Source organism: Lepisosteus oculatus, unplaced genomic scaffold, assembly GCF_040954835.1.
Source record: "Lepisosteus oculatus isolate fLepOcu1 unplaced genomic scaffold, fLepOcu1.hap2 HAP2_SCAFFOLD_75, whole genome shotgun sequence".
Classification (NCBI taxonomy): Eukaryota; Metazoa; Chordata; class Actinopteri; order Semionotiformes; family Lepisosteidae; genus Lepisosteus; species Lepisosteus oculatus.
This window is the reverse complement of record NW_027168309.1, coordinates 741629-758631: the sequence shown is the minus strand read 5'-3', so window position 1 is coordinate 758631 and position 17003 is coordinate 741629. Positions and strand designations below refer to the sequence as shown.

At 49.1% G+C, this 17003-nt stretch overlaps 8 non-coding genes across 8 annotated transcripts; 4 read left to right on the top strand and 4 right to left on the bottom strand.

The window, feature by feature from the left end:
- Positions 1-1211: 1211 nt before the first annotated feature.
- trnal-cag (transfer RNA leucine (anticodon CAG)) lies at positions 1212-1294 on the bottom strand. Its single transcript has one exon. It is a non-coding gene; the product is annotated as a tRNA-Leu (tRNA).
- A 1172-nt stretch (positions 1295-2466) lies between these two features.
- trnak-cuu (transfer RNA lysine (anticodon CUU)) lies at positions 2467-2539 on the top strand. Its single transcript has one exon. It is a non-coding gene; the product is annotated as a tRNA-Lys (tRNA).
- Positions 2540-5322: 2783 nt separating this feature from the next.
- On the bottom strand, positions 5323-5405 carry trnal-cag (transfer RNA leucine (anticodon CAG)). Its single transcript has one exon. It is a non-coding gene; the product is annotated as a tRNA-Leu (tRNA).
- Positions 5406-6577: 1172 nt separating this feature from the next.
- On the top strand, positions 6578-6650 carry trnak-cuu (transfer RNA lysine (anticodon CUU)). The gene has a single exon. It is a non-coding gene; the product is annotated as a tRNA-Lys (tRNA).
- Positions 6651-9433: 2783 nt separating this feature from the next.
- trnal-cag (transfer RNA leucine (anticodon CAG)) lies at positions 9434-9516 on the bottom strand. Its single transcript has one exon. It is a non-coding gene; the product is annotated as a tRNA-Leu (tRNA).
- Positions 9517-10688: 1172 nt separating this feature from the next.
- On the top strand, positions 10689-10761 carry trnak-cuu (transfer RNA lysine (anticodon CUU)). Its single transcript has one exon. It is a non-coding gene; the product is annotated as a tRNA-Lys (tRNA).
- A 2783-nt stretch (positions 10762-13544) lies between these two features.
- trnal-cag (transfer RNA leucine (anticodon CAG)) lies at positions 13545-13627 on the bottom strand. The gene has a single exon. It is a non-coding gene; the product is annotated as a tRNA-Leu (tRNA).
- Positions 13628-14799: 1172 nt separating this feature from the next.
- Positions 14800-14872, top strand: trnak-cuu (transfer RNA lysine (anticodon CUU)). The gene has a single exon. It is a non-coding gene; the product is annotated as a tRNA-Lys (tRNA).
- The last annotated feature ends 2131 nt before the right edge of the window (positions 14873-17003 follow it).

The following is a 17003-nucleotide window of genomic DNA, read 5'->3' as shown; positions in this document are numbered from 1 at the left end:
CTTTAAAACTGCTGTGTCTGCGACTGAAAGTGGCGTGTGTCGCAGCTTCTAAAGTCTTGTTGACGCTCCTCGATGTTGCTTTCTCTCTGCCTAAGGAAGTTCGATTGTCGCGTCGGAACGGGGAGACCTAATCCTTCCAGCTTTAAGCCACCCTTCAGTCTTCTGAAGGGTGTCCGAGTGCTAGCATGTCATTTGGCTTTTTTTGGGGGGAAGCGGAGAGCGACATTGAAAAAGGTTACCGCCGCCGCCTCGCCCTCCGTGTTAAATGATTGCAAGCCGGCGGCGGCGGCGCTCCCTGTAGTCGTGGCCGAGCGGTTAAGGCGATGGGCTAGAAAGCCATTGGGGTCTCCCCGCGTCGGCTCGAATCCTGCCGACTACGGCGCCCTTCTCCTGTCGCTTCGGCCTGCCCAGAAAAAGGCGGAGTGCCGTTTCTCTCTTCCTGCTTCTTGTACAAACGCTAAATCGCTTGGACCTGCTGCCTTGGAAGTAATGTCTTCAACTTCCACCAGTGACATTTCACAGCTGGAAGCACACTGCCACGCTTTTGGCATTGGCATGTCTTGCGCCCTACTTCCAGCCTTTGAAGACCTAAGTATTCAAACTGAAAGAACCGGCTGAATGAGTGTTTGCAGTGCACCAGGAGGAGCAGGGACCATAGCATTGGAGGGGTGAGGATGGCGCAGATGGAAACGTTTTCATGCGCTCCTCTGGGAGGAATGAAAAGAAAAGACGAAACCGGAAACAGTAGTAGCCGCAAGAGGAAGTGTCTTCAAGCGCCAAGCAAGCGCTCCTCGTTAGTATAGTGGTGCGTATCCCCGCCTGTCACGTGGGAGACCAGGGATGGATTGCTTGACGGCGAGCCAGGTTGCTTTTCTCCCATCAGATTCCAACCGCTAATGCTAACGCAGTGTGTGGGAGCTTACATGCTTTTCCTTTCCCGTCTTTTTCGGACGACTATTCCAAAGGGGTAACCTGAAGGAATAGGGGCCTGAAGACACGAGGCATTCTTAAACCAGCACTGGGCTGCACGGCCTTCTGTTGTGATCAGGTTATATTCGAGTCAAAAAGCCAGAGCATCCGCTTCCATCCTATGGAGCACGAGCTAAATCGGAAGAGGCAGGGGATACACCTACGCCTATCGGCGCACGTTCCCCGCGGCAGGCTGCTTCACCCATTTGCACCCGACTGGAGACGGCACTGAGCAAGCTTTTTGTCAGGAGTGGGATTCGAACCCACGCCTCCAGGGGAGACTGCGACCTGAACGCAGCGCCTTAGACCGCTCGGCCATCCTGACGCGGGCCCCCTGTCCCGGGGCGGTCTGATGAGCCACCGCGATCCCACTACGCTCCTCGAGTATCGCACTGTTATTAATACTACAGTGTGACTCCAGCATTAAAATGTTTGGAAAATGTGTTGGCTTTTATAATCCAGTGTAGAGCAGCATGTGATGATTTGTGCTACAACACCAAGCGCTCAAAGTGACGTCTGCGTTTGTCGTTGAAACTTTCAACTCTTTCATCACTTATGTAGGAAATAAAAAGAGCAGTTGTGCGCCACACGCAGAGAGGCCGTCAGCAGAGTGGCGCAGCGGAAGCGTGCTGGGCCCATAACCCAGAGGTCGATGGATCGAAACCATCCTCTGCTACATGTGTCCTATGCACGATTCATAAGCATGCCATTGGGTTAGCAAAGTGCCTTCAAATAGTCTGCATCTCCCTTTCTTTAAATTCTGTCCTGAGTTTCTCTCTCGTGTGTGTTTGTGCAAGCTTGACACTTGCGGGACTCTTTAATCTTCACCAATACGGAGATGACCAAATGTGTCTTCGGTTGTTCTGAGGTCTTTGATAGTTTCTTTGAAAGCTTCAACTGAACCTCGAAATCGAAGCAGTTATGTTTATATTGATTTCTCGCGTTAATCATTACGAACCAGGAACAGCCAGCACACTCGGTCGCATTAGTAATTATGTCACGTCTCTACTTAGCAGAGCATTCAAAGGCCCACTGGAAGTAGTAAAGCACTAAAACACTGCAAAACTGAACTCGGGAAAATCATACTGGGAGCTCTGAGCGATGTCTGCATCCAAGCCATCCAATACGGACTCTGAAACCTTGGAATATCAACCGTATGATGCGCTACCTTTTACCTGGAGCAAAACGATGGAATTAGAAGAATGCTTACCGCAGGATACAACTGTGCCGCTGTTATTTGGAGCACGGTTTTCACTTGCATGAAAACTACAGCAGAACGTAGAAGGATGATCACTGAGGAGTCCACGCGGGCATGCTGAAGAGATTGTAGGTCGTACATTTCAATGATTACTGACATTTGCGCTGCTGGAGGTACAGTAATCAACAAAGAACAGGGTGTGCTACTCTCGAATCCGGTCAGCACATGATGAAAAGCCAGGAAGTATACCTTGTCAAATTGCCGTCAACAGGGACAAGTTAACCACCAGCTCCACCGGCGCCCGGCTAGCTCAGTCGGTAGAGCATGAGACTCTTAATCTCAGGGTCGTGGGTTCGAGCCCCACGTTGGGCGGTGCCCGTCTCCTTATTAACAAAGTTTCCCGCTCATCCTTGAACCTCTTACACCTCGATGGTACCGAGCACTGCGTTTTAATGCACAGGTGTGATCAAACCGAGATGAAAAGGGCGTATCTAGCTCCTTGCCCGAGAGATAAATCAAAGGTTCCGCAGATAATCCCTTGGCTCCGGTCACCCGGACGCAGATAGGAGCTGCAGCCATCATAACTTGTATGAAAACTAAGAAGAGCTCCTGTCTATTTACAGTTTCATTTACTCTAGCGTTTCCTTAAACATTGCGTGTACGAAGGCTAAGAAATTGGAGAGCTATTCTAATACAATAACTATTAGGAATCTTTTCGGCATAACAGTTTCACTGTGATTTTGCAGGTAACACGTACGTTGGGAAAACATTTTGAACGCGATCAATAACCGCACTGGAAAAATGTGGGAAAGAAAGGGCGAAAAGCGACTCTTCAACATGTGGAAATATCTTCCTGAGCGGAGCCCTCTTCTCGAAGCTCAACACTCTGCAAGAGTCACTTCTCCCAACTTGCGCCCGCAGGTTTCCGTAGTGTGCCTGCAAAGAGCCATCCGCTTGAGACAGGTGCACCTCCCGATTTCATTGAACTAAGCTAGATGCACAATTTCTAACGCAGCCTTCATCACAATAGACAGTTCATTTCTCGAAAGCTTGTCGTAAAAAAAGGAAACAAAGAACGAAAACGTATAGCTGACAATCTTCTGAAGATGCAGATTCAGCTTTGGGGAAATGGACATTTTATGTATGCAGATGCTTTTCAAGCGCTGGTTTTAGAACGTCGCTGTGCTTCCAGCATCCTTTTCAGCCTTCTAAACTGGCTACCGAGGTGCCGATCACATTGTAAAGCGGTTGAGAGGCCGGAGCTGCTCAAACCGCTCTTGCCGTTTCCCATCAATCAAAAGCACTATGTTGTTTCTTTGTATGGAAAGCTTTTCAAGTCTGGCATCGACACGCACCTTTCCTGAAACGTCCAAAAGGTGAATGCTTCGCAAAGAAATCCAGTCTACCTTCAGGGGGCATGATGTTGAAATCGGAATGAGCCCTGGGTGGGCTTGAAGCAGCAGCTGTTCAGTTAACAGCTGCACAGAAACGCACCCCGCTTGCTTTGTATCATTCGCAAGTTTGTGGTTAAAGAGTAAAAAAGGCTGGAATTCTTCTGCCAGCCGGCAGGATTTCTTCTGCACTCACCCAGAAAAGCCAAGAATTGTATTTCATCTTTCGCAAGCTGTATTTTCCAGGAGGAGAATGAATACTTGCATTAAACTGAATCAAGCCGACAGAGACGCACAGCCGTTGTTTTTCTCCATGGGAAGTTTTTCGTTAAGGAAAAACACCGTTGTCATTTTCTTGCCAGCCGGCGGTATTTCTTGTGCAGCGATGAGCCAGATTTGTATTTCGTATTTCGCAAGTTGTGTGAATTTCTTGAAGTTGAAAGTGAATTCGCTCCAGAAAAGAAATGTCGCTTGAAAGCCGAGGCTGTTTGTTAAACCGCAGGACCTGAGCTTGCGTTCTGTTTCTCATGGCGTTCGCAAAGGCGATTCCTGCCTTTAAAACTGCTGTGTCTGCGACTGAAAGTGGCGTGTGTCGCAGCTTCTAAAGTCTTGTTGACGCTCCTCGATGTTGCTTTCTCTCTGCCTAAGGAAGTTCGATTGTCGCGTCGGAACGGGGAGACCTAATCCTTCCAGCTTTAAGCCACCCTTCAGTCTTCTGAAGGGTGTCCGAGTGCTAGCATGTCATTTGGCTTTTTTTGGGGGGAAGCGGAGAGCGACATTGAAAAAGGTTACCGCCGCCGCCTCGCCCTCCGTGTTAAATGATTGCAAGCCGGCGGCGGCGGCGCTCCCTGTAGTCGTGGCCGAGCGGTTAAGGCGATGGGCTAGAAAGCCATTGGGGTCTCCCCGCGTCGGCTCGAATCCTGCCGACTACGGCGCCCTTCTCCTGTCGCTTCGGCCTGCCCAGAAAAAGGCGGAGTGCCGTTTCTCTCTTCCTGCTTCTTGTACAAACGCTAAATCGCTTGGACCTGCTGCCTTGGAAGTAATGTCTTCAACATCCACCAGTGACATTTCACAGCTGGAAGCACACTGCCACGCTTTTGGCATTGGCATGTCTTGCGCCCTACTTCCAGCCTTTGAAGACCTAAGTATTCAAACTGAAAGAACCGGCTGAATGAGTGTTTGCAGTGCACCAGGAGGAGCAGGGACCATAGCATTGGAGGGGTGAGGATGGCGCAGATGGAAACGTTTTCATGCGCTCCTCTGGGAGGAATGAAAAGAAAAGACGAAACCGGAAACAGTAGTAGCCGCAAGAGGAAGTGTCTTCAAGCGCCAAGCAAGCGCTCCTCGTTAGTATAGTGGTGCGTATCCCCGCCTGTCACGTGGGAGACCAGGGATGGATTGCTTGACGGCGAGCCAGGTTGCTTTTCTCCCATCAGATTCCAACCGCTAATGCTAACGCAGTGTGTGGGAGCTTACATGCTTTTCCTTTCCCGTCTTTTTCGGACGACTATTCCAAAGGGGTAACCTGAAGGAATAGGGGCCTGAAGACACGAGGCATTCTTAAACCAGCACTGGGCTGCACGGCCTTCTTTTGTGATCAGGTTATATTCGAGTCAAAAAGCCAGAGCATCCGCTTCCATCCTATGGAGCACGAGCTAAATCGGAAGAGGCAGGGGATACACCTACGCCTATCGGCGCACGTTCCCCGCGGCAGGCTGCTTCACCCATTTGCACCCGACTGGAGACGGCACTGAGCAAGCTTTTTGTCAGGAGTGGGATTCGAACCCACGCCTCCAGGGGAGACTGCGACCTGAACGCAGCGCCTTAGACCGCTCGGCCATCCTGACGCGGGCCCCCTGTCCCGGGGCGGTCTGATGAGCCACCGCGATCCCACTACGCTCCTCGAGTATCGCACTGTTATTAATACTACAGTGTGACTCCAGCATTAAAATGTTTGGAAAATGTGTTGGCTTTTATAATCCAGTGTAGAGCAGCATGTGATGATTTGTGCTACAACACCAAGCGCTCAAAGTGACGTCTGCGTTTGTCGTTGAAACTTTCAACTCTTTCATCACTTATGTAGGAAATAAAAAGAGCAGTTGTGCGCCACACGCAGAGAGGCCGTCAGCAGAGTGGCGCAGCGGAAGCGTGCTGGGCCCATAACCCAGAGGTCGATGGATCGAAACCATCCTCTGCTACATGTGTCCTATGCACGATTCATAAGCATGCCATTGGGTTAGCAAAGTGCCTTCAAATAGTCTGCATCTCCCTTTCTTTAAATTCTGTCCTGAGTTTCTCTCTCGTGTGTGTTTGTGCAAGCTTGACACTTGCGGGACTCTTTAATCTTCACCAATACGGAGATGACCAAATGTGTCTTCGGTTGTTCTGAGGTCTTTGATAGTTTCTTTGAAAGCTTCAACTGAACCTCGAAATCGAAGCAGTTATGTTTATATTGATTTCTCGCGTTAATCATTACGAACCAGGAACAGCCAGCACACTCGGTCGCATTAGTAATTATGTCACGTCTCTACTTAGCAGAGCATTCAAAGGCCCACTGGAAGTAGTAAAGCACTAAAACACTGCAAAACTGAACTCGGGAAAATCATACTGGGAGCTCTGAGCGATGTCTGCATCCAAGCCATCCAATACGGACTCTGAAACCTTGGAATATCAACCGTATGATGCGCTACCTTTTACCTGGAGCAAAACGATGGAATTAGAAGAATGCTTACCGCAGGATACAACTGTGCCGCTGTTATTTGGAGCACGGTTTTCACTTGCATGAAAACTACAGCAGAACGTAGAAGGATGATCACTGAGGAGTCCACGCGGGCATGCTGAGGAGATTGTAGGTCGTACATTTCAATGATTACTGACATTTGCGCTGCTGGAGGTACAGTAATCAACAAAGAACAGGGTGTGCTACTCTCGAATCCGGTCAGCACATGATGAAAAGCCAGGAAGTATACCTTGTCAAATTGCCGTCAACAGGGACAAGTTAACCACCAGCTCCACCGGCGCCCGGCTAGCTCAGTCGGTAGAGCATGAGACTCTTAATCTCAGGGTCGTGGGTTCGAGCCCCACGTTGGGCGGTGCCCGTCTCCTTATTAACAAAGTTTCCCGCTCATCCTTGAACCTCTTACACCTCGATGGTACCGAGCACTGCGTTTTAATGCACAGGTGTGATCAAACCGAGATGAAAAGGGCGTATCTAGCTCCTTGCCCGAGAGATAAATCAAAGGTTCCGCAGATAATCCCTTGGCTCCGGTCACCCGGACGCAGATAGGAGCTGCAGCCATCATAACTTGTATGAAAACTAAGAAGAGCTCCTGTCTATTTACAGTTTCATTTACTCTAGCGTTTCCTTAAACATTGCGTGTACGAAGGCTAAGAAATTGGAGAGCTATTCTAATACAATAACTATTAGGAATCTTTTCGGCATAACAGTTTCACTGTGATTTTGCAGGTAACACGTACGTTGGGAAAACATTTTGAACGCGATCAATAACCGCACTGGAAAAATGTGGGAAAGAAAGGGCGAAAAGCGACTCTTCAACATGTGGAAATATCTTCCTGAGCGGAGCCCTCTTCTCGAAGCTCAACACTCTGCAAGAGTCACTTCTCCCAACTTGCGCCCGCAGGTTTCCGTAGTGTGCCTGCAAAGAGCCATCCGCTTGAGACAGGTGCACCTCCCGATTTCATTGAACTAAGCTAGATGCACAATTTCTAACGCAGCCTTCATCACAATAGACAGTTCATTTCTCGAAAGCTTGTCGTAAAAAAAGGAAACAAAGAACGAAAACGTATAGCTGACAATCTTCTGAAGATGCAGATTCAGCTTTGGGGAAATGGACATTTTATGTATGCAGATGCTTTTCAAGCGCTGGTTTTAGAACGTCGCTGTGCTTCCAGCATCCTTTTCAGCCTTCTAAACTGGCTACCGAGGTGCCGATCACATTGTAAAGCGGTTGAGAGGCCGGAGCTGCTCAAACCGCTCTTGCCGTTTCCCATCAATCAAAAGCACTATGTTGTTTCTTTGTATGGAAAGCTTTTCAAGTCTGGCATCGACACGCACCTTTCCTGAAACGTCCAAAAGGTGAATGCTTCGCAAAGAAATCCAGTCTACCTTCAGGGGGCATGATGTTGAAATCGGAATGAGCCCTGGGTGGGCTTGAAGCAGCAGCTGTTCAGTTAACAGCTGCACAGAAACGCACCCCGCTTGCTTTGTATCATTCGCAAGTTTGTGGTTAAAGAGTAAAAAAGGCTGGAATTCTTCTGCCAGCCGGCAGGATTTCTTCTGCACTCACCCAGAAAAGCCAAGAATTGTATTTCATCTTTCGCAAGCTGTATTTTCCAGGAGGAGAATGAATACTTGCATTAAACTGAATCAAGCCGACAGAGACGCACAGCCGTTGTTTTTCTCCATGGGAAGTTTTTCGTTAAGGAAAAACACCGTTGTCATTTTCTTGCCAGCCGGCGGTATTTCTTGTGCAGCGATGAGCCAGATTTGTATTTCGTATTTCGCAAGTTGTGTGAATTTCTTGAAGTTGAAAGTGAATTCGCTCCAGAAAAGAAATGTCGCTTGAAAGCCGAGGCTGTTTGTTAAACCGCAGGACCTGAGCTTGCGTTCTGTTTCTCATGGCGTTCGCAAAGGCGATTCCTGCCTTTAAAACTGCTGTGTCTGCGACTGAAAGTGGCGTGTGTCGCAGCTTCTAAAGTCTTGTTGACGCTCCTCGATGTTGCTTTCTCTCTGCCTAAGGAAGTTCGATTGTCGCGTCGGAACGGGGAGACCTAATCCTTCCAGCTTTAAGCCACCCTTCAGTCTTCTGAAGGGTGTCCGAGTGCTAGCATGTCATTTGGCTTTTTTTGGGGGGAAGCGGAGAGCGACATTGAAAAAGGTTACCGCCGCCGCCTCGCCCTCCGTGTTAAATGATTGCAAGCCGGCGGCGGCGGCGCTCCCTGTAGTCGTGGCCGAGCGGTTAAGGCGATGGGCTAGAAAGCCATTGGGGTCTCCCCGCGTCGGCTCGAATCCTGCCGACTACGGCGCCCTTCTCCTGTCGCTTCGGCCTGCCCAGAAAAAGGCGGAGTGCCGTTTCTCTCTTCCTGCTTCTTGTACAAACGCTAAATCGCTTGGACCTGCTGCCTTGGAAGTAATGTCTTCAACTTCCACCAGTGACATTTCACAGCTGGAAGCACACTGCCACGCTTTTGGCATTGGCATGTCTTGCGCCCTACTTCCAGCCTTTGAAGACCTAAGTATTCAAACTGAAAGAACCGGCTGAATGAGTGTTTGCAGTGCACCAGGAGGAGCAGGGACCATAGCATTGGAGGGGTGAGGATGGCGCAGATGGAAACGTTTTCATGCGCTCCTCTGGGAGGAATGAAAAGAAAAGACGAAACCGGAAACAGTAGTAGCCGCAAGAGGAAGTGTCTTCAAGCGCCAAGCAAGCGCTCCTCGTTAGTATAGTGGTGCGTATCCCCGCCTGTCACGTGGGAGACCAGGGATGGATTGCTTGACGGCGAGCCAGGTTGCTTTTCTCCCATCAGATTCCAACCGCTAATGCTAACGCAGTGTGTGGGAGCTTACATGCTTTTCCTTTCCCGTCTTTTTCGGACGACTATTCCAAAGGGGTAACCTGAAGGAATAGGGGCCTGAAGACACGAGGCATTCTTAAACCAGCACTGGGCTGCACGGCCTTCTGTTGTGATCAGGTTATATTCGAGTCAAAAAGCCAGAGCATCCGCTTCCATCCTATGGAGCACGAGCTAAATCGGAAGAGGCAGGGGATACACCTACGCCTATCGGCGCACGTTCCCCGCGGCAGGCTGCTTCACCCATTTGCACCCGACTGGAGACGGCACTGAGCAAGCTTTTTGTCAGGAGTGGGATTCGAACCCACGCCTCCAGGGGAGACTGCGACCTGAACGCAGCGCCTTAGACCGCTCGGCCATCCTGACGCGGGCCCCCTGTCCCGGGGCGGTCTGATGAGCCACCGCGATCCCACTACGCTCCTCGAGTATCGCACTGTTATTAATACTACAGTGTGACTCCAGCATTAAAATGTTTGGAAAATGTGTTGGCTTTTATAATCCAGTGTAGAGCAGCATGTGATGATTTGTGCTACAACACCAAGCGCTCAAAGTGACGTCTGCGTTTGTCGTTGAAACTTTCAACTCTTTCATCACTTATGTAGGAAATAAAAAGAGCAGTTGTGCGCCACACGCAGAGAGGCCGTCAGCAGAGTGGCGCAGCGGAAGCGTGCTGGGCCCATAACCCAGAGGTCGATGGATCGAAACCATCCTCTGCTACATGTGTCCTATGCACGATTCATAAGCATGCCATTGGGTTAGCAAAGTGCCTTCAAATAGTCTGCATCTCCCTTTCTTTAAATTCTGTCCTGAGTTTCTCTCTCGTGTGTGTTTGTGCAAGCTTGACACTTGCGGGACTCTTTAATCTTCACCAATACGGAGATGACCAAATGTGTCTTCGGTTGTTCTGAGGTCTTTGATAGTTTCTTTGAAAGCTTCAACTGAACCTCGAAATCGAAGCAGTTATGTTTATATTGATTTCTCGCGTTAATCATTACGAACCAGGAACAGCCAGCACACTCGGTCGCATTAGTAATTATGTCACGTCTCTACTTAGCAGAGCATTCAAAGGCCCACTGGAAGTAGTAAAGCACTAAAACACTGCAAAACTGAACTCGGGAAAATCATACTGGGAGCTCTGAGCGATGTCTGCATCCAAGCCATCCAATACGGACTCTGAAACCTTGGAATATCAACCGTATGATGCGCTACCTTTTACCTGGAGCAAAACGATGGAATTAGAAGAATGCTTACCGCAGGATACAACTGTGCCGCTGTTATTTGGAGCACGGTTTTCACTTGCATGAAAACTACAGCAGAACGTAGAAGGATGATCACTGAGGAGTCCACGCGGGCATGCTGAGGAGATTGTAGGTCGTACATTTCAATGATTACTGACATTTGCGCTGCTGGAGGTACAGTAATCAACAAAGAACAGGGTGTGCTACTCTCGAATCCGGTCAGCACATGATGAAAAGCCAGGAAGTATACCTTGTCAAATTGCCGTCAACAGGGACAAGTTAACCACCAGCTCCACCGGCGCCCGGCTAGCTCAGTCGGTAGAGCATGAGACTCTTAATCTCAGGGTCGTGGGTTCGAGCCCCACGTTGGGCGGTGCCCGTCTCCTTATTAACAAAGTTTCCCGCTCATCCTTGAACCTCTTACACCTCGATGGTACCGAGCACTGCGTTTTAATGCACAGGTGTGATCAAACCGAGATGAAAAGGGCGTATCTAGCTCCTTGCCCGAGAGATAAATCAAAGGTTCCGCAGATAATCCCTTGGCTCCGGTCACCCGGACGCAGATAGGAGCTGCAGCCATCATAACTTGTATGAAAACTAAGAAGAGCTCCTGTCTATTTACAGTTTCATTTACTCTAGCGTTTCCTTAAACATTGCGTGTACGAAGGCTAAGAAATTGGAGAGCTATTCTAATACAATAACTATTAGGAATCTTTTCGGCATAACAGTTTCACTGTGATTTTGCAGGTAACACGTACGTTGGGAAAACATTTTGAACGCGATCAATAACCGCACTGGAAAAATGTGGGAAAGAAAGGGCGAAAAGCGACTCTTCAACATGTGGAAATATCTTCCTGAGCGGAGCCCTCTTCTCGAAGCTCAACACTCTGCAAGAGTCACTTCTCCCAACTTGCGCCCGCAGGTTTCCGTAGTGTGCCTGCAAAGAGCCATCCGCTTGAGACAGGTGCACCTCCCGATTTCATTGAACTAAGCTAGATGCACAATTTCTAACGCAGCCTTCATCACAATAGACAGTTCATTTCTCGAAAGCTTGTCGTAAAAAAAGGAAACAAAGAACGAAAACGTATAGCTGACAATCTTCTGAAGATGCAGATTCAGCTTTGGGGAAATGGACATTTTATGTATGCAGATGCTTTTCAAGCGCTGGTTTTAGAACGTCGCTGTGCTTCCAGCATCCTTTTCAGCCTTCTAAACTGGCTACCGAGGTGCCGATCACATTGTAAAGCGGTTGAGAGGCCGGAGCTGCTCAAACCGCTCTTGCCGTTTCCCATCAATCAAAAGCACTATGTTGTTTCTTTGTATGGAAAGCTTTTCAAGTCTGGCATCGACACGCACCTTTCCTGAAACGTCCAAAAGGTGAATGCTTCGCAAAGAAATCCAGTCTACCTTCAGGGGGCATGATGTTGAAATCGGAATGAGCCCTGGGTGGGCTTGAAGCAGCAGCTGTTCAGTTAACAGCTGCACAGAAACGCACCCCGCTTGCTTTGTATCATTCGCAAGTTTGTGGTTAAAGAGTAAAAAAGGCTGGAATTCTTCTGCCAGCCGGCAGGATTTCTTCTGCACTCACCCAGAAAAGCCAAGAATTGTATTTCATCTTTCGCAAGCTGTATTTTCCAGGAGGAGAATGAATACTTGCATTAAACTGAATCAAGCCGACAGAGACGCACAGCCGTTGTTTTTCTCCATGGGAAGTTTTTCGTTAAGGAAAAACACCGTTGTCATTTTCTTGCCAGCCGGCGGTATTTCTTGTGCAGCGATGAGCCAGATTTGTATTTCGTATTTCGCAAGTTGTGTGAATTTCTTGAAGTTGAAAGTGAATTCGCTCCAGAAAAGAAATGTCGCTTGAAAGCCGAGGCTGTTTGTTAAACCGCAGGACCTGAGCTTGCGTTCTGTTTCTCATGGCGTTCGCAAAGGCGATTCCTGCCTTTAAAACTGCTGTGTCTGCGACTGAAAGTGGCGTGTGTCGCAGCTTCTAAAGTCTTGTTGACGCTCCTCGATGTTGCTTTCTCTCTGCCTAAGGAAGTTCGATTGTCGCGTCGGAACGGGGAGACCTAATCCTTCCAGCTTTAAGCCACCCTTCAGTCTTCTGAAGGGTGTCCGAGTGCTAGCATGTCATTTGGCTTTTTTTGGGGGGAAGCGGAGAGCGACATTGAAAAAGGTTACCGCCGCCGCCTCGCCCTCCGTGTTAAATGATTGCAAGCCGGCGGCGGCGGCGCTCCCTGTAGTCGTGGCCGAGCGGTTAAGGCGATGGGCTAGAAAGCCATTGGGGTCTCCCCGCGTCGGCTCGAATCCTGCCGACTACGGCGCCCTTCTCCTGTCGCTTCGGCCTGCCCAGAAAAAGGCGGAGTGCCGTTTCTCTCTTCCTGCTTCTTGTACAAACGCTAAATCGCTTGGACCTGCTGCCTTGGAAGTAATGTCTTCAACTTCCACCAGTGACATTTCACAGCTGGAAGCACACTGCCACGCTTTTGGCATTGGCATGTCTTGCGCCCTACTTCCAGCCTTTGAAGACCTAAGTATTCAAACTGAAAGAACCGGCTGAATGAGTGTTTGCAGTGCACCAGGAGGAGCAGGGACCATAGCATTGGAGGGGTGAGGATGGCGCAGATGGAAACGTTTTCATGCGCTCCTCTGGGAGGAATGAAAAGAAAAGACGAAACCGGAAACAGTAGTAGCCGCAAGAGGAAGTGTCTTCAAGCGCCAAGCAAGCGCTCCTCGTTAGTATAGTGGTGCGTATCCCCGCCTGTCACGTGGGAGACCAGGGATGGATTGCTTGACGGCGAGCCAGGTTGCTTTTCTCCCATCAGATTCCAACCGCTAATGCTAACGCAGTGTGTGGGAGCTTACATGCTTTTCCTTTCCCGTCTTTTTCGGACGACTATTCCAAAGGGGTAACCTGAAGGAATAGGGGCCTGAAGACACGAGGCATTCTTAAACCAGCACTGGGCTGCACGGCCTTCTGTTGTGATCAGGTTATATTCGAGTCAAAAAGCCAGAGCATCCGCTTCCATCCTATGGAGCACGAGCTAAATCGGAAGAGGCAGGGGATACACCTACGCCTATCGGCGCACGTTCCCCGCGGCAGGCTGCTTCACCCATTTGCACCCGACTGGAGACGGCACTGAGCAAGCTTTTTGTCAGGAGTGGGATTCGAACCCACGCCTCCAGGGGAGACTGCGACCTGAACGCAGCGCCTTAGACCGCTCGGCCATCCTGACGCGGGCCCCCTGTCCCGGGGCGGTCTGATGAGCCACCGCGATCCCACTACGCTCCTCGAGTATCGCACTGTTATTAATACTACAGTGTGACTCCAGCATTAAAATGTTTGGAAAATGTGTTGGCTTTTATAATCCAGTGTAGAGCAGCATGTGATGATTTGTGCTACAACACCAAGCGCTCAAAGTGACGTCTGCGTTTGTCGTTGAAACTTTCAACTCTTTCATCACTTATGTAGGAAATAAAAAGAGCAGTTGTGCGCCACACGCAGAGAGGCCGTCAGCAGAGTGGCGCAGCGGAAGCGTGCTGGGCCCATAACCCAGAGGTCGATGGATCGAAACCATCCTCTGCTACATGTGTCCTATGCACGATTCATAAGCATGCCATTGGGTTAGCAAAGTGCCTTCAAATAGTCTGCATCTCCCTTTCTTTAAATTCTGTCCTGAGTTTCTCTCTCGTGTGTGTTTGTGCAAGCTTGACACTTGCGGGACTCTTTAATCTTCACCAATACGGAGATGACCAAATGTGTCTTCGGTTGTTCTGAGGTCTTTGATAGTTTCTTTGAAAGCTTCAACTGAACCTCGAAATCGAAGCAGTTATGTTTATATTGATTTCTCGCGTTAATCATTACGAACCAGGAACAGCCAGCACACTCGGTCGCATTAGTAATTATGTCACGTCTCTACTTAGCAGAGCATTCAAAGGCCCACTGGAAGTAGTAAAGCACTAAAACACTGCAAAACTGAACTCGGGAAAATCATACTGGGAGCTCTGAGCGATGTCTGCATCCAAGCCATCCAATACGGACTCTGAAACCTTGGAATATCAACCGTATGATGCGCTACCTTTTACCTGGAGCAAAACGATGGAATTAGAAGAATGCTTACCGCAGGATACAACTGTGCCGCTGTTATTTGGAGCACGGTTTTCACTTGCATGAAAACTACAGCAGAACGTAGAAGGATGATCACTGAGGAGTCCACGCGGGCATGCTGAAGAGATTGTAGGTCGTACATTTCAATGATTACTGACATTTGCGCTGCTGGAGGTACAGTAATCAACAAAGAACAGGGTGTGCTACTCTCGAATCCGGTCAGCACATGATGAAAAGCCAGGAAGTATACCTTGTCAAATTGCCGTCAACAGGGACAAGTTAACCACCAGCTCCACCGGCGCCCGGCTAGCTCAGTCGGTAGAGCATGAGACTCTTAATCTCAGGGTCGTGGGTTCGAGCCCCACGTTGGGCGGTGCCCGTCTCCTTATTAACAAAGTTTCCCGCTCATCCTTGAACCTCTTACACCTCGATGGTACCGAGCACTGCGTTTTAATGCACAGGTGTGATCAAACCGAGATGAAAAGGGCGTATCTAGCTCCTTGCCCGAGAGATAAATCAAAGGTTCCGCAGATAATCCCTTGGCTCCGGTCACCCGGACGCAGATAGGAGCTGCAGCCATCATAACTTGTATGAAAACTAAGAAGAGCTCCTGTCTATTTACAGTTTCATTTACTCTAGCGTTTCCTTAAACATTGCGTGTACGAAGGCTAAGAAATTGGAGAGCTATTCTAATACAATAACTATTAGGAATCTTTTCGGCATAACAGTTTCACTGTGATTTTGCAGGTAACACGTACGTTGGGAAAACATTTTGAACGCGATCAATAACCGCACTGGAAAAATGTGGGAAAGAAAGGGCGAAAAGCGACTCTTCAACATGTGGAAATATCTTCCTGAGCGGAGCCCTCTTCTCGAAGCTCAACACTCTGCAAGAGTCACTTCTCCCAACTTGCGCCCGCAGGTTTCCGTAGTGTGCCTGCAAAGAGCCATCCGCTTGAGACAGGTGCACCTCCCGATTTCATTGAACTAAGCTAGATGCACAATTTCTAACGCAGCCTTCATCACAATAGACAGTTCATTTCTCGAAAGCTTGTCGTAAAAAAAGGAAACAAAGAACGAAAACGTATAGCTGACAATCTTCTGAAGATGCAGATTCAGCTTTGGGGAAATGGACATTTTATGTATGCAGATGCTTTTCAAGCGCTGGTTTTAGAACGTCGCTGTGCTTCCAGCATCCTTTTCAGCCTTCTAAACTGGCTACCGAGGTGCCGATCACATTGTAAAGCGGTTGAGAGGCCGGAGCTGCTCAAACCGCTCTTGCCGTTTCCCATCAATCAAAAGCACTATGTTGTTTCTTTGTATGGAAAGCTTTTCAAGTCTGGCATCGACACGCACCTTTCCTGAAACGTCCAAAAGGTGAATGCTTCGCAAAGAAATCCAGTCTACCTTCAGGGGGCATGATGTTGAAATCGGAATGAGCCCTGGGTGGGCTTGAAGCAGCAGCTGTTCAGTTAACAGCTGCACAGAAACGCACCCCGCTTGCTTTGTATCATTCGCAAGTTTGTGGTTAAAGAGTAAAAAAGGCTGGAATTCTTCTGCCAGCCGGCAGGATTTCTTCTGCACTCACCCAGAAAAGCCAAGAATTGTATTTCATCTTTCGCAAGCTGTATTTTCCAGGAGGAGAATGAATACTTGCATTAAACTGAATCAAGCCGACAGAGACGCACAGCCGTTGTTTTTCTCCATGGGAAGTTTTTCGTTAAGGAAAAACACCGTTGTCATTTTCTTGCCAGCCGGCGGTATTTCTTGTGCAGCGATGAGCCAGATTTGTATTTCGTATTTCGCAAGTTGTGTGAATTTCTTGAAGTTGAAAGTGAATTCGCTCCAGAAAAGAAATGTCGCTTGAAAGCCGAGGCTGTTTGTTAAACCGCAGGACCTGAGCTTGCGTTCTGTTTCTCATGGCGTTCGCAAAGGCGATTCCTGCCTTTAAAACTGCTGTGTCTGCGACTGAAAGTGGCGTGTGTCGCAGCTTCTAAAGTCTTGTTGACGCTCCTCGATGTTGCTTTCTCTCTGCCTAAGGAAGTTCGATTGTCGCGTCGGAACGGGGAGACCTAATCCTTCCAGCTTTAAGCCACCCTTCAGTCTTCTGAAGGGTGTCCGAGTGCTAGCATGTCATTTGGCTTTTTTTGGGGGGAAGCGGAGAGCGACATTGAAAAAGGTTACCGCCGCCGCCTCGCCCTCCGTGTTAAATGATTGCAAGCCGGCGGCGGCGGCGCTCCCTGTAGTCGTGGCCGAGCGGTTAAGGCGATGGGCTAGAAAGCCATTGGGGTCTCCCCGCGTCGGCTCGAATCCTGCCGACTACGGCGCCCTTCTCCTGTCGCTTCGGCCTGCCCAGAAAAAGGCGGAGTGCCGTTTCTCTCTTCCTGCTTCTTGTACAAACGCTAAATCGCTTGGACCTGCTGCCTTGGAAGTAATGTCTTCAACATCCACCAGTGACATTTCACAGCTGGAAGCACACTGCCACGCTTTTGGCATTGGCATGT